We start from the raw sequence: 14,255 nt of genomic DNA, 5'->3' as shown, positions 1-14,255 counted from the left end.
TGAGGAAGATGTTAAGTATAACCTATCAAGAATATAACAGGTAACTTACAGAAAGCAGAATCGAATCTTCATTAGACATTAGCAAAAGCTATGATGACATACAGTGGGATCCAATAACGATCCTGATAGCCTTTTAACAGGAGGTCATACGCACAGAGTGGGGGGAGGTGTCCCAGAGTGGATCAGGAAGACAGGAGGAGGCTTGTGTCGTAACCCCCCAAATTAAGGACCATTGGTATGGGCACCAAGGATTGTATCCCAACTGCCAAGGAGATCACAGGGAATTGGAGGGCCCTCGTACGGGCTGAGAACTCTGAAGTCAACTATTCCCTATCGGATCTCCCACACGGGATGGAAGAAGCCCGGATCATTCCTCACAGGGTCTAATGTCAGTGGAACAACAGCCAGGAGCCCTGAATGGTCCTCAAAAACAGCAGAACAGTAAACTTGCTTCGGGACTTGGGAGAGGAGCTTTCTCTGGTCCTTACTTAGTTCCAACTTGGGCTCCCTACTATCTCTTGCAATGACCATCAGGGTCACTCCAGAGCCAAAAAATTTGATCAGATAGACAAAGATCAGTAAAGAAAGCTTAGAACAGACAGGAAACGGTCAGCTTGGACTCCTATATACCTTACTAGGTAGGACACAAAGATTAGTTACTCTTTACTAAGGTACTGAAGATTTCTTTGCACAACCCTCCCTAAGACCATTCCGCCTCTTAATTGTTGACATTTGGCATGCTTGAGTTATAAGCTTGTTTGGACTAGCATAAAATTCACGAAATTCAGTAAAAATCATGCTTGAAATATAAGCTGATAATATAAAAATGAAAATAGACACAAGGCAGCTGAATAAAGTACCCTATAACTATTTCAAGGTGTATAGCAGCCGGTTGTATATAAACTAAAATTGAAATGTCAATGAAGTAGTTACAGGATGTGGTTAAGAATTTGCATTTTCAGGCCCAGCACACGATAGTGTAGTCATTAAAATCCTCGCCTTGCGTGTGCCAGGATCCCATATGGTTTCTAGTTCTAATCCTGGTGGCCCTGCTTCCCATCCAGCTTCCTGCTTGTGGCCTGGGAAAGCAGTCGAGGACAGCCCAAAGCTTTGGGACCCTGCACCTGTGTGGGAGACCCGGAATAGCTCCTGGCTCCTAGCTTTGGATTGGCTCAGCTCCAGTCATTGCAACCACTTGGGGAGTGAACCATCGGATGGAAGATTTTCCTCACTGTCTCTCCTCCTCTTTGTATGTATATCTGCCTTTCCAATAAAAATAAACAAATCTTATAAAGAAAAAAGAACTTGCATTTTCTAATGTATTGGTCACTCAATACCATGTCAATTAACTTCATGATGTTACAAATTGTTGAAGCTGTGTAGTGGCTTTTCATTGGAAGGGATGATACTCCACCAGCTCTACTTCCAGACCAAGATTGTCTCCCAATGAAACTGTTGAATTTATCTGGACAATAAGATGCTGAACTCTCTGCATGGTCCATGCACCCAATGAAGGAATCAAGACTGGATATGAACTGTACCACTGCAACAAAATGGAGGGATTCAATATGGGGGGGAGGGCTTTTTGGAGGGGTTAGGGGAATCCCAGAGCCTATGAAACTGTGTCATAAAATGAAATAAAAGAATATATAATCTTGGCATATTACCTCAGTAATGAGTGTAAAGCATTTATGTAAACTATAAAATTTTCCTTCTAATTATCCTCATCTCTACAAATGTTACCCGTTAGCCTCAGGGAATTGCTGCTCTGTTTCCTCTGATTAAAGATTACTTTTGGTTGTTCTAAAATTTCTTTAAAATGAAATTATGAGGTATATATATATATATAGTAGTAACTCTTTGCAGGGTTTACATTCAAGGCCCAATGAGTCTTATACATGTTTGGCAATATCCAGAATATAATTGTTTCATACTTTCTTTCATTTGGTTAAAGAGAATAGCTGAGAAAGAGAAGCTGTTTGTCTTTGCTTTTCTCTATGCTTGGATTGGCAGACTATTTATGTAAAGGGCTTATACAGTAAATATTTTCAGTCATAAGGTCTCTGTTGCTCCAATAATCCTGCTGTTGTGTGAAAAGCACCAGAAACAACACAAAACGAAATGATTTGGCTGTATTCCAGCAAAAGTATATTTGTGGACAATGACGACTAAAATGTCTATGAATTTTGCTTGTCAAAACTAATCTTCTTTTGATTACTTCAACCACATAAAATGTAGAAGCATCATTTGCTTCCTGGCAAGACAAAAATAGGTAGTGAGACATATTTGACCAACAGGCTCTGGTTTCCTTACCACTGTCTTAAAGAAAGTCCATATTCATATTCTGTATTGTGAAGTGAAGAATTAATTTTATTGGTTGTGGATTTGGAAAAAGTGCACTTTTTTTGGAAAGGCTACACAACTTCTGATATCTGCTAATCTCAAAAAAAAAAAAAAACAAAACAAAAACAAAAACCACAATTATGAATGCTTTATTGGTTTTCTTGCCTTCTCAAAAGTCTTGATATTTAGTATCAGTTTATTTTAAATTAAAGTTTTCTTTGCATTTCTCATTGGCACAAGATGGAGTTTCAATGAGATTGTTTTAATTTCCTAAAAACTTACAATAGTGCTATCGTTTTCCAAGATATTTTTCTTAAATGCTACTATGATGAAATTATTTCCTATTGCTCTTTTACAATCATTAAGAATTTGTATGTGTGAATGATTTATAATTTGTCCTGCTTGAAAGCAGAGAATTGATTCAGTGATTTCATTAATGCTGTATTATATTAAAAAAATAGAATAGATTTAGTATTATCACCCAAACTGCCAAGTTTTCTTTTAAAGGTTTTTAAATAGACATTTTAAAGGAAAGGACAATGAATATTTGGTCAACAGACCTGCATTTACATAGCAGCTCTATCACTGCCTGACTTGTACCAATATCCCAAATTCAATTACCGGCAAAATTGAGGTGATAATGAGCTCCTATGAGGCTATGAGCATCATGTGCATCTAAAATAACCTACTTCTTTAGAAGTGATCAAGAGTGTTTGACTTCAATATTATATTATTCTCACTTTCCAGAAATGTGGTCACCATCCAATGGCTGTAAGTGAGAAAGTACTCCCAAGATGATGACTCACTTCTCATTCACTATTGGTAAGGGCATACCTTGCAAAAAATTGTAAACGTATAGGTGGTTTTTCCAAGTAGCTCCCAAATTTTTTCATTTCCCTTGTTTTCTCTATACCATTTGTTTTCTTTTATAATCTGATCAGCATTCAATTACAAAATGTTCTTTTCACATCTCAAAACTCTTGTAGAAAATAGTTATCTGGGTGCATTATCAACCATTTTTTTTTCAATTTATTTTTTGACAATCTTGACATAATTAGGGTAAAAAAGTTCAAGCGCTACAGGAAGATGGGCAAGACAATTAGTTCTGTATTATTTCCTTAATATATCTGATGTAAAAGGGGATTTTTAAGGGAGAAGCCCCACCCAGTCTCCCACCCACCCCAGGTCCCAGATGTGGGGCATGCTCCGAGGGTCTTGCTCAAGTGATTTTGATAGTTCAACAGTTATGAATTGCTGCCACTCTCACCACTCCAAGCACGATGAGGTCGTTGAAGAATGCACTGATTGACATAGTCCATCATAAAGCCTCCGTTTGCCCAGTTTTTCACTGCCAACGTATAGCTGAAGTGACTCATTGACTTGTTCTGTCCTCTGTCTTTTGATGGTTAGGGTTCTGAGTCCTGCAGCTCAATTGGGGAGATCCCCAAAGAAACTTTGTCTGAGGTGTTCCCAGACCAGATTCTTGTATGTACTAGCAAGAACCGGGCCCGGCACAGTCCATTGCCCTGATCAGCTGTTGGTTGCAATTGCTAGGTTGGTTCTGTTCCCATCCTGTCTTCCACTGGAACCAATGGGTGCTGCAGTTCAGCCTGGTTCTGCCCAGAACTTGGCCCTCGCATAAACCAATGAGAGCTACAGCCTAGTCGGAGCGACCCACAATAACCCCCACTAGGCCCGCCCCCTACCCTGGTTTGTCAGTATGTGCAGCAGACTAGTCCAGTCTGTCCCACATCCCCATCTGCTCTCATACATACATTAAAACCTTGTTCCATCTAACCAGCTCTACTATCCAGCCTTCACAGATGTTGTTGGGTGTCTCTCAAGCCAGCTCAGCCCTTGCCCTAGTTTTCGTGTCCTTCTGTGGTGGTGGTGGTAACCCAAGAGAGAGGAGCCCACTATTTCCCTCTCAGGCCACTCCCACTCCAGGATTATGCACTCTCCAGGTGGTTCTGTGGTTTAACTTGACAGAACTAGTCCCCCAGTGCCAGCTTCTTCCAGCTGATGCTGTGGCTAAGCCCCAACAACCCTCACCCACTCCAATTGTAGATTGCACCAGTAGGAATAATCAGCCCAGCCTGGTTTTTCCCTGATCTGGTCCACATGAAGCGCACAGGTACTGTAGCCCTGCCTAGGCTGGTCTGCCCCCATCCCAGCTCATGCTTTCCAGCAGGAGTAGCTGTCCAGCAAGGGAACCATCCTTTATTCCCCTGCAGGTTCTGCCCCTCATTTCCTGATTCTCATGTGTGCTGGTTCGGTGCTACTGTCACATCTGGCACAGGCAACCTCACCTTGGCATTGTGTTGTGTGCTGCTTTTGTCACGACCGAACCTGGCTAGACCCACACCCTGCTCCGGCATTTGGATTTGCCACTGGATGACGTGAACTGATTCAGCCTGGTCTGACCTTGACCCATGCCAAATGTATGCCAGTGGGACACTTTCCATGACCTCTTATGGGCTGTTTCCTTCCGTGCTTCTTGCGCTTACTTGCAAGGTCTGTGTCCTGTCAGAGGGGTTGCCCAGGCTCCTCCATCAGAACCCCTCTGAGTGCCAGCTTTCGTGCATACCAGGGGGTCCATGAACCAGCCCTACTCAGTTAGCTTCCTGTCCTAGCAGGAACAGTGACTTTTCTTAACTGGCCTTCAACCCATTCTTGCTGTTGGATGTTTCAGCCCAGCCACGGCTCGGCTTGTCCATATCCACATATAGCTCACACATGGTTCAGTAGGGGTTGAGACCTTGTCTAGTCCATCCCATATCTACCCTGGTCCTCCAGGACACCAGAGGGTGTTGGAGTCTGGTCCAGCTAGGTGCATCCAATCCCAGTCTACACTTGTACCAAGGGAGACTACAACTGTAACCCGATCAGAACGCAGCCCCATTTCAGCTAGTGAGCCCCTTGGTGGGAGCCTCCACCTAGCTAGCGTGTCCCTTTAGCTCCCCAACCAGGCCTGTTCCCAACCAGTGCTCAGCATGCCAGTGGTTGCTCTGACTCAGCTTGGCACAGCCTGTCACCTGTCGCCACCCCTGCCTTAGACACTGTGGCTCAGCGTCCTTTGGTCATGTAGGCCAGTTGGTACAAGAACCTAGCCAGGCTTCTCGGCCTTTTGGCTAAGATCAAATGTAGTATCTGTTCTTATCAGTTTAATATTAACCATTTTTAAAGATTTCTGGAAACCTAAACTTTGAAACTTGAAAAACTTAAAGATAGTTTCTAGATTTTTCCATTTAAAAATGCAACATTTTCCTCATTGCTTAGCAAGGATGATCTGGATCTAAAGCTGAGTAACAAATTCTCTTGGCTGTCATATCCACATACTTTTTGTGCTCTCATTTTGGAGTATCCATCTTACATAAAACAAAATATGTCACCTGCCCTTTGAATTAAATCAGTCATTGTCATATTGCATTTTAAATTATTTCAATAAAAATAAGTCATTACAAATTTATGATTGACAATTCTACACTCATGGTCTATAATAAAGAATTTTTGTGAAGTTACAATAATGACTGTTATTTCAAAGTGATTAAAACTTAGTGTACTAGCAGGTAACACTTGTTGTGCAAACAATATGTGTCATGCACGTTGTTAAGCACGTCATATTATGCTATTGCATTTCAATTTCAGATGAACACCTCCAGCTTTCCACTGTTTTATCTTCTTTGTCCAGATGAAGAAAACTAGCTCATAGTTGCACAGACTAGATATTCTTTCCCCAGAATGTATATTCTTCTAAGGTTATGTTCTGTAGATGCTAAGTTTGATCTTCTAATAGTCTTTATGATCATTTATGATTTTTTTAGTTAAGATGTCAAACATTACACAGCATTTGCAAGGCTTTAATGCCTATGCGCAGTTTCAATGATCCTCAAGGAAAAATAGTGACTTCACAGTCCCCAAGATTCCTGCCACATACATAAGGATCAGAGGTTCAAACAGCCCAAGAAGGTATTTTTTCAAAAGATTCAGGTGCATAAGCCTCCAAGCAGCCTTGAATGAAACCTCTAATTTCGTACCTTGATCCTATTTGGGATGAGAGATACCTACTGCATTTCTTACACATAGTTTCACTGTGGTAAAAATTGCACAAATTCAGTCTGTCAGAAATTGAGCAATATTTGGACAGTAGAAAGTTTGTTATTTTGGAAGCACCAGAGGAACTACCCTAGACAGACGTAGCTCCATTCTTGTGGAGGCACAGGTGGCAGAGGCCAGGGTAAAGTACTGCTTCTTGACTATCTGATATCAATCATAGCATCTTGATGGTAAGCTCTTGAGAGAATAATATGTAAGGTAGCTTTCCAGGAAAATCTAAAATTTATTTTAAAAAAATGCTTAGAACAGAGGTTCTGCATTAATCAAGAAAAATGTAAGTCAGTACTATTGCATACTTCTTGTGACTGTGAGTTCATCTACATTCAAATAGTGCTGCAATGTTGAGGAAATCTCTATTGAGTAGAGGGGAATTTTGAGGAATTCATTGAAATTATGCACACTTCATTTCAGTAAGTTACTTTACTTAAAAGCCTTTTTTTCCTGACTTCGTCTGTAAATATTAAGTACTGCTTGTGCATTCATCTCTTATACAAAGTAAAAACCACATATATTTGCATCCTGCCAAGATAGCAGACAAATTGCTGATTTTTGCAGTGTCATATCTGCTGACTGTCTGGCAAAGGAGAACTGCTAACAGCCATCATAACGAACAACATCGTTAGAAAGAACCAGGATTTTTTTTTTCCTCCAGATATTTCCGCTGGCATCCAAATTCAACCACCCTTTTACTTGAATGAGTTGGGTGTAAGCCACATTGTTAAATAAGATTTTTAATGCCTATGTCTTTTGAAGATATTATTGTATTCTTTAAGAACAAGTCAATGTTAGAGTATTCATTACATATATGCATTTTATATCTCCTGTATGCTGGGGATTATGAAAAATACCAAGAAATAATACATAGGTTCTTAAGTAGTTTAATCTAGTGCAGCAAATGTCAAATGTGTATGAAAATGACGTCAGCCCCCGCTGGCAAATCTGAGAACCAGAATGGTGTGTGGGTCATGCTGGATCAGGCCGTAATACCAGTCAGTTCACATTAGGACTCGGGCTGGTGGATGGCTGGGATGGGCTAGACTGTAGCCCCCACCAGACTGACCTGGTGATATATATACCTGACAAATCCAACATATATATATGTTGCTGCAGAGGGCTCCCCTGCTGGCCCACAACTCTCAACTCCCACTGGTGAGCATGAGACCTGGGATCAGTGTAGACCAGTCTAACCATGGCTGGAACACCTATTGATCTGCATGTGAGCTGGATCATGGGGAAGACAGGCTGCACTGACTGTACCTACTAGTACATGCATAAGCCAGAGTGGGTGTGTGTTGGTTGGGCTATGCTGACAGGGGGAAATTCTGTCAAGCTAAACTGCAGAACCACTTGGAGAGTGCAAGATACAAGACTCAGAGTGGACCTACTAGGGAAATTTTGGGCAACTCCCTGTTGGGTTGCCTCTCTGTCTGGTGAGCACGAGAACTAGGACTGGAGCAGGCATGGCTTGATAGAGTTTGACACCCGCAGGCAGGTTTGTGGGCTGGATAGTGGGGTCGGTTGAATTAAACTAGGCTTCACTGCCCATTGACATGTACAAGAGATAAATGCAATATGAGGCAGACTGGACCAGTAGCTGTCTTTCATCTCACGGTACGGAGGCAGTTGGGAGGTTCAGTGTGGCTTCTCCCCTTATCACCTCCATTCCCCCGGATATAGGAAGGGAAAAAGAGAATGTGGAAACAATGGTCTCACTCACTTTCTGCTAGCCCTTCCTTGACCCTTCACACCATTATCAACTATGTAAAAATCATCAAAAATAAAATTAAAAAAAATAGAAAATGATGTCAGTCTGCCCTAACCATATATCCTCATGTTTTCTAAGCATATAAATCACAAAGCTTTTGGAGGTCTACTTTTTTTTTTCTACTGCATTCTTTTACAAAGAAAAGTGGTTTGGAATAATTTATTTGTTTCTTAAATGATTTAATCTATTTATTCCAGAGTCATTTATATGGGGAGTGACACCTTCTTTCTGTTACAAGTCCCAAGGAATTGTAATGGGCTGGTGCTATAGGTCAAAGCCAGGAATCAGGAACTCTGCCTGGGTCTTCCTCATACCTATTGGGGACTCAAGCACTCAGGCCATCTTCAGTTGCTTTCTCAGGCATATTAGCAGGGAGATGGATTTGAAAGAGAACAACATAGGCTTACAGTGCTGCTTTTATGGACCCCGGAAACATTTTTTAATGAGTTAGAGTGGCCTACACTTTAAGTATATAGGAATTTAATAAATGATTGTAGATTCCATGAAGTCTTTCCTTTTCCTCTTTATTTAATGGAAGAGAGTAAATTTGTGTGCTACATAAAATCCATTGCACATTATGAACTAGCACACATAAACAGAAAGCAGTGAATGGAAGATCTCTCTCTTTTTCTGTCACTTTTTCTGTCACTATTCATATTCCATACATAAAAATAAAGCAACAAAATAAATACATCATTGCCCTACATGGTGTGTACTTTGCCATTTCCTATTAAACTAAAATCAATGCAAGTGAAACTCTAAAATTATCCTTTCAAACTACTAGTTAGTTGCCACTCAAAGTTTGAAAATCACTTTTCGAGGATTGATAATGAGTTGGAAGGCAGTGGTAAGGAAGATGAGCCAATGGAATGTATTACTGTATGATTATTATAAAAATATTATACTTAAATAGTACATACCATATTGGAGGCACATTTAAAAATATTTTTTTCATGTATCAAGTTATTTGAATCTATCTAAAATGTCCTGAGATTTGCATAGTTGCAAGTAATAAGTCATGGAATTTGATTAACATGTCTGGATAGCTAGTGTTCATATTTAATTTTGTTGTTTTTCAAAGATTTTAGTTTAGATTGTCCCAAATATATAAGCCAGGTACCCATGAAATCTTAAACAATCATGCTATTACAAACTTAGCTGCTTCTCCTGGTTCCCCATGCATTTAATCTTAATGTGCAGGTGAGTAGGCTTAATAGTGTGAAAAAATAATCACACCAATTGCCTATGTACTCTAAAACATTTCAGCATACAGAAACAGTGAAAGATGGAAGGTACTAGAAGTGTTTTGTAGGATAAGTCTTACTTCATTCTGGATGGAGTTCCTTCACTATAGTTTCCAAAAATCTGTGTTCGTGATATTAAATGTGTTGATATTTATATGAACATTAGCTGCATCCCCAAAATGTTAACAGTAGTCTTTCATCAACTATGGGCAGTAAGGTTCCTTTCAATCAGTATGTAAATGCAACATTCAAACTGATTATATATGTACTATCGTAATTTTAATGGAATGACAAACAAGTTTATTATACTGAGTGATCCCTCTCTAAAAAAAGTGAAAATACACATAGATACCTAGTCATTGGAATATTTAGGAAATAAAAGCCTATTGAGATAGAATATGTAAAGAAATTTTTTTGCAATACATGAAATATTTTAATATAAACTATCGTACATAAAAATATTTCTCCTAACCCCATAGAAGCATTATCTGCCAATATTCTCTATTGCTGCCATAGCTTTTGAAGGTAAATAATTACCTGTAAACATATAATTTCTTAACAACTGCTCTATGCAGATTATAGTAGTACAAGACTCAATCATTTCCTCAAATTGAATATATCAAAGGAAATGCTACAAAAATCCAAAGAAATATTTCTCTTTAGAAATAGTGTCAATTATATGAGAACTGCTAGATGAATTCGAACCAAAGACAATGAACTCCATTCAAGTTCATTAGGATTTATTAGACATAACTTTCAATAATTAGAATAAGCTTCTCTAGATGCTGCTAGGACCTCTGCATTTCATAATCAAAGAAAAGTTGTGATTGTACTGAGTATCATAATTGATTAACTTTGAGGTTTGTTTTGGTTGTGGTTGTTACAGAAAGTTTCAAATAGCTTCCTGGTTATTGTCAATGAAAGTCATAGAAGCTTCATAATTCTCATTTTTTCCTAACCTTGAGATCAATATAAATTATTGTTGATGTAAAGAATGCAAATATATGCATTCTTTAGTGGTACTAAATATGCACATCCTTCTTTTTTTGAGATTGATATGATAGATCAGTGTGCTGCATTTCTTAAGAGTAGAATCCTTTGGGGAAAGTTTATTTAAAAAAACTGTGCTTAACTTCAGCACAAATTGAATCAGCATCTATGAGAGACGGTTCTTGGATAATAACATTTCTTAAAATCCCACTATAGATTTTAAGAGTACAAATATTTCAGAGCTCTCAAGTCCAGGGAAGGGGAGAACTTATGTCATTCTGTAGCATTGTCAGAAACAGAATGCAAAGCTGCATGTTCCAAATAGTTTGCCTCTTGTCCCTTTGCTTAAGGCAAATCCTAGATAACAAGTATATGGGATTTACATGGTTAGCTATACTCTGCTTTGGTACGCTCACACTTCAGATGGCTTTACACAAACCAAAGCGGATTTCTCAGCATCTTAGCTCTTCTATCCGTGCAATAGGTCTTACGCATTATATCCACTAAGTAGCATTCTCTGGTTCCCCAATACTGATGTTAATGCCCTGAAATGTACTGTAGGAACTGCATAGAGAAGTGTTAGAAGTATGGATTCCTTCATCTGGCCTCCAAACTTCCAATATCTGCTCTTCCAGTATCTGTCCATGTGACCTTATCAAGGTACATAATTTCCCTGAGTGTAATATAGTAGATGCTCAATGAATTTTACCTTTATTACCATTCAGAATTAGGATCTTAGATGTCTGCTACCAACAAGATAAAGCGTGGTGTTAGATCTGCTGCAGGATGTCAGTAGTTTTATACCGAAAAAAGGAGAATATGAGTGGCAACTGCTTTACTTTTTAATAATTAAAAAAATTATCTGAGAGAGAGAGAGAGAAAGAGAAACTGACACTTTTTTGCATGTTGGCCCATTCCCCAAATGCTTATAGCATATTAGACTGGGCAAGGAAGAAGCCAGGACTCAAGGAAACATTTGGGTATCTCTTACATTTAGCAGGGATGAAGCTACTTCAGCCAACACCTTATCCTCCACCGAATGTACAGCAGCAAGATGCTGGAATCAGAAACAGAGCTGTGACTGAGATCAGGCACTCCGCATGGAATACAGGCATCCTACGTGGCATCTGAACGACCACATCAAGCACCTATCTCAGTTTTTTTTAAAGATTTTTAAAATTTTATTAGAAGTAGGGGATACCAAGTGACAAAGAGAGGGAGAGAGAGAGAGAGAGAGAGAGAGAGAGAAAGAAAAGAGAGTTGTTCCATCTGTTGGTTCACTTCCCAAATGGTTGCAACAGCCAGAGCTAGGTTGGCCCAAAGCTGTGAACCAGGACCTTCCTCTGGATTTTCTACATGGTTGCAGGGGCCCAGGAAGTTGAGTCTTCTTCCACTGGTTTCAAAAGCCATTACTAGGGATCTTGGTTGTGAGTAGAGCATCCAGGACTTGAACCACTGTCCATAACAAATGCCAGCACCACACATGAAGGATTAGCTTACTACACCATGGTACTGCCCCACTTACCTCAATTAAAAAATAGAAAATTGATATTTCATTAAACTATACCTAGCTATGTATAGTTGACTTGCATTATGTGTGACCTACTCATGCATGGATTCAAGCAATCTTGGAGAAGCAATCTTTTAAATTGCATCTATATTAAACTTGCACATTATTTTTATAACATAACTTTTAAAAATGTATTAGATATTGTAAGAAATCTTAGTATTATTTCAAATATATAGAAGGGAGCTACATTATGGTAACATACATTGTTCCTATAAAATGAAGAAGTTCTAGGAAATAATTTGTTAGAAGCATTTGTTAGAAAAGTTTAATATTTGAATACAATTATCAGAGCACAAAGTTAAAAACAAAGTATTACAGATGGAAAGCACTAGATGTGAGTGTATCTAGATCTTTGGAAAAACAAGTTCTGATGGAAAATTAATAGGAACAAAAGCAGAGTCAATGCAGTCCGTGGAGAATCGAAATTCCTTGTTAATAAGTTTGTAAATCCTTTTATATCAAGTGGGCAGAGTTTCAGGACTGTTAATCTGTACTGGTAAATAAGAAGGACTTGAGGCTAGGCATAAGTGAATGAACCAGTTGTGAAGCTATCATCACAGTTGATTAGACAGGTTAACTAGATAAAATAGATGATTAAGATTGGAGGGTAGGATACCAGGAGGGGAGTTAAGAAGGATCTCTAGTTGACAGAAAAACTTGATTTACATGTTCAGAAACATAACTCAGGGTGGGCATTTGTTACAGTGGTTAAAATACCCTAACCCTTGGGTGGGCATAATTAAGCTGCCACCTGCAACACAGGCATTCCATATGGGTGCTGATGCATGTTCTGACAGCATCATATCTAATCCAGTTCCCTTTTGATGGCCTGAGAAAAGTAGTGGTAGATGACCTAAGTTCCTACCACTCACGGGGGAAATCCAGATGAAGCTACTGTCTGATGAATTTGGCTTAACTGACCACTGGTCATTTCAAACATCTGTGGGCTTAGTCAGTATGTGCATGGTACCTATGCATCTGAAACTCTTTCAAATGCATTAATCAGTCCTTGAAGAAGGAGAAGAAGAAGAGGAGGAGGAAGGAGAAGAAGAAACAGCAGCAGCAGGAGGGAGGATGAGTAGGAGGAAGGGAAAAGGAAAAGCAGTTGAATCTCTGCCTCTCAGACAGATGAGCTGGATTGTTTCCTGGGCCGCTAGTTTCAGTCTGGTCCACTCCTGATTTGCAAACAGTTGATAGGGAACTAAGAAGTGGAATAGCTCTGCTTTATCTCTCCACCTTTAAAATTAAAATATAGAGAAACGAATAATGGGAAAATCAAGAGAAACTATGACGGAATCGTCAATATGTGAATTTTTTAATTATCTGCATAGAGTTGATAGGCAAGTAAAAATTAAGAGATTAAATTTGAAAAAAAAGAGGTAAGCAAATGTCTGCATTCAAACAATTTATTAAAATGAAGGCAGCGTTGCTGAGCTAGACTTGGTGAATGCAATGACATGTAAATGCTTAACTTTAGAAATTTAGTTTCAAATTTGGCTAGATATTTTTCTTTCATGTGTTATTTGTTAAAATTGATGGAAACAAGACTTGATGGAGGCCAGAATGTTGTGATTTGAATAAGATTTTGCACCTGCCTCAAGAGGAAGATTAAATCCAAAAGCTATAACTTAATGGTAATAAGCGGGAGGAAATATAATCAAAAGTTGCTTCTTGTGTAGATGGACTTAGTTGGAGGTCATTATGTATTTTTTTGCAGATTTTTAAAATTATTTTTTTCATTTTATGACACAGTTTCATAGGCTCTGGGATTCCCCCAATCTCTCCAAAAAGCCCTCCCCCCCATATTGAATTCCTCCATTTTGTTGCAGTGGTACAGTTCATATCCAGTCCTGATTCCTTCATTGGGTGCATGGACCATGCAGAGAGTTCAGCATCTTATTGTCCAGATAAATTCAACAGTTTTATTGGGAGACCATTCCTGGTCTGAAAATAGAGCTGGCAGAATATCATCCCCTCCAATGCAAAGCCACTATACAGCTTCAACAACAGGAACAAACATGGAAATTTACAACATCATGAAGTTAATTGATGTGGTATTGAGTGACCAATATGTTAGAAAATGCAAGTTTTTAACCACATCCTGTTACTACTTCCTTGACATCTTGATTTTAGTTTATACACAACTGGCTGCTACAAATTTTAAAATGGTTATAGGGTACTATTCAGCTGCCTTGTGTCTATTTTCATTTTTATATTTAGCAGCTTA

General features: G+C 39.0%; 1 pseudogene; it reads left to right on the top strand.

Annotated features, from left to right (window-relative positions):
• Window positions 1–5,454: 5,454 nt before the first annotated feature.
• On the top strand, window positions 5,455–5,568 carry LOC121169604 (annotated as a pseudogene).
• Window positions 5,569–14,255: the final 8,687 nt, after the last annotated feature.

This window comes from Ochotona curzoniae, unplaced genomic scaffold (assembly GCF_017591425.1).
Source record: "Ochotona curzoniae isolate NIBS_2020 unplaced genomic scaffold, NIBS_Ocur_1.0 scaffold_1852, whole genome shotgun sequence".
Classification (NCBI taxonomy): domain Eukaryota; kingdom Metazoa; phylum Chordata; class Mammalia; order Lagomorpha; family Ochotonidae; genus Ochotona; species Ochotona curzoniae.
This window is presented reverse-complemented; position numbering and strand designations above follow the sequence as displayed.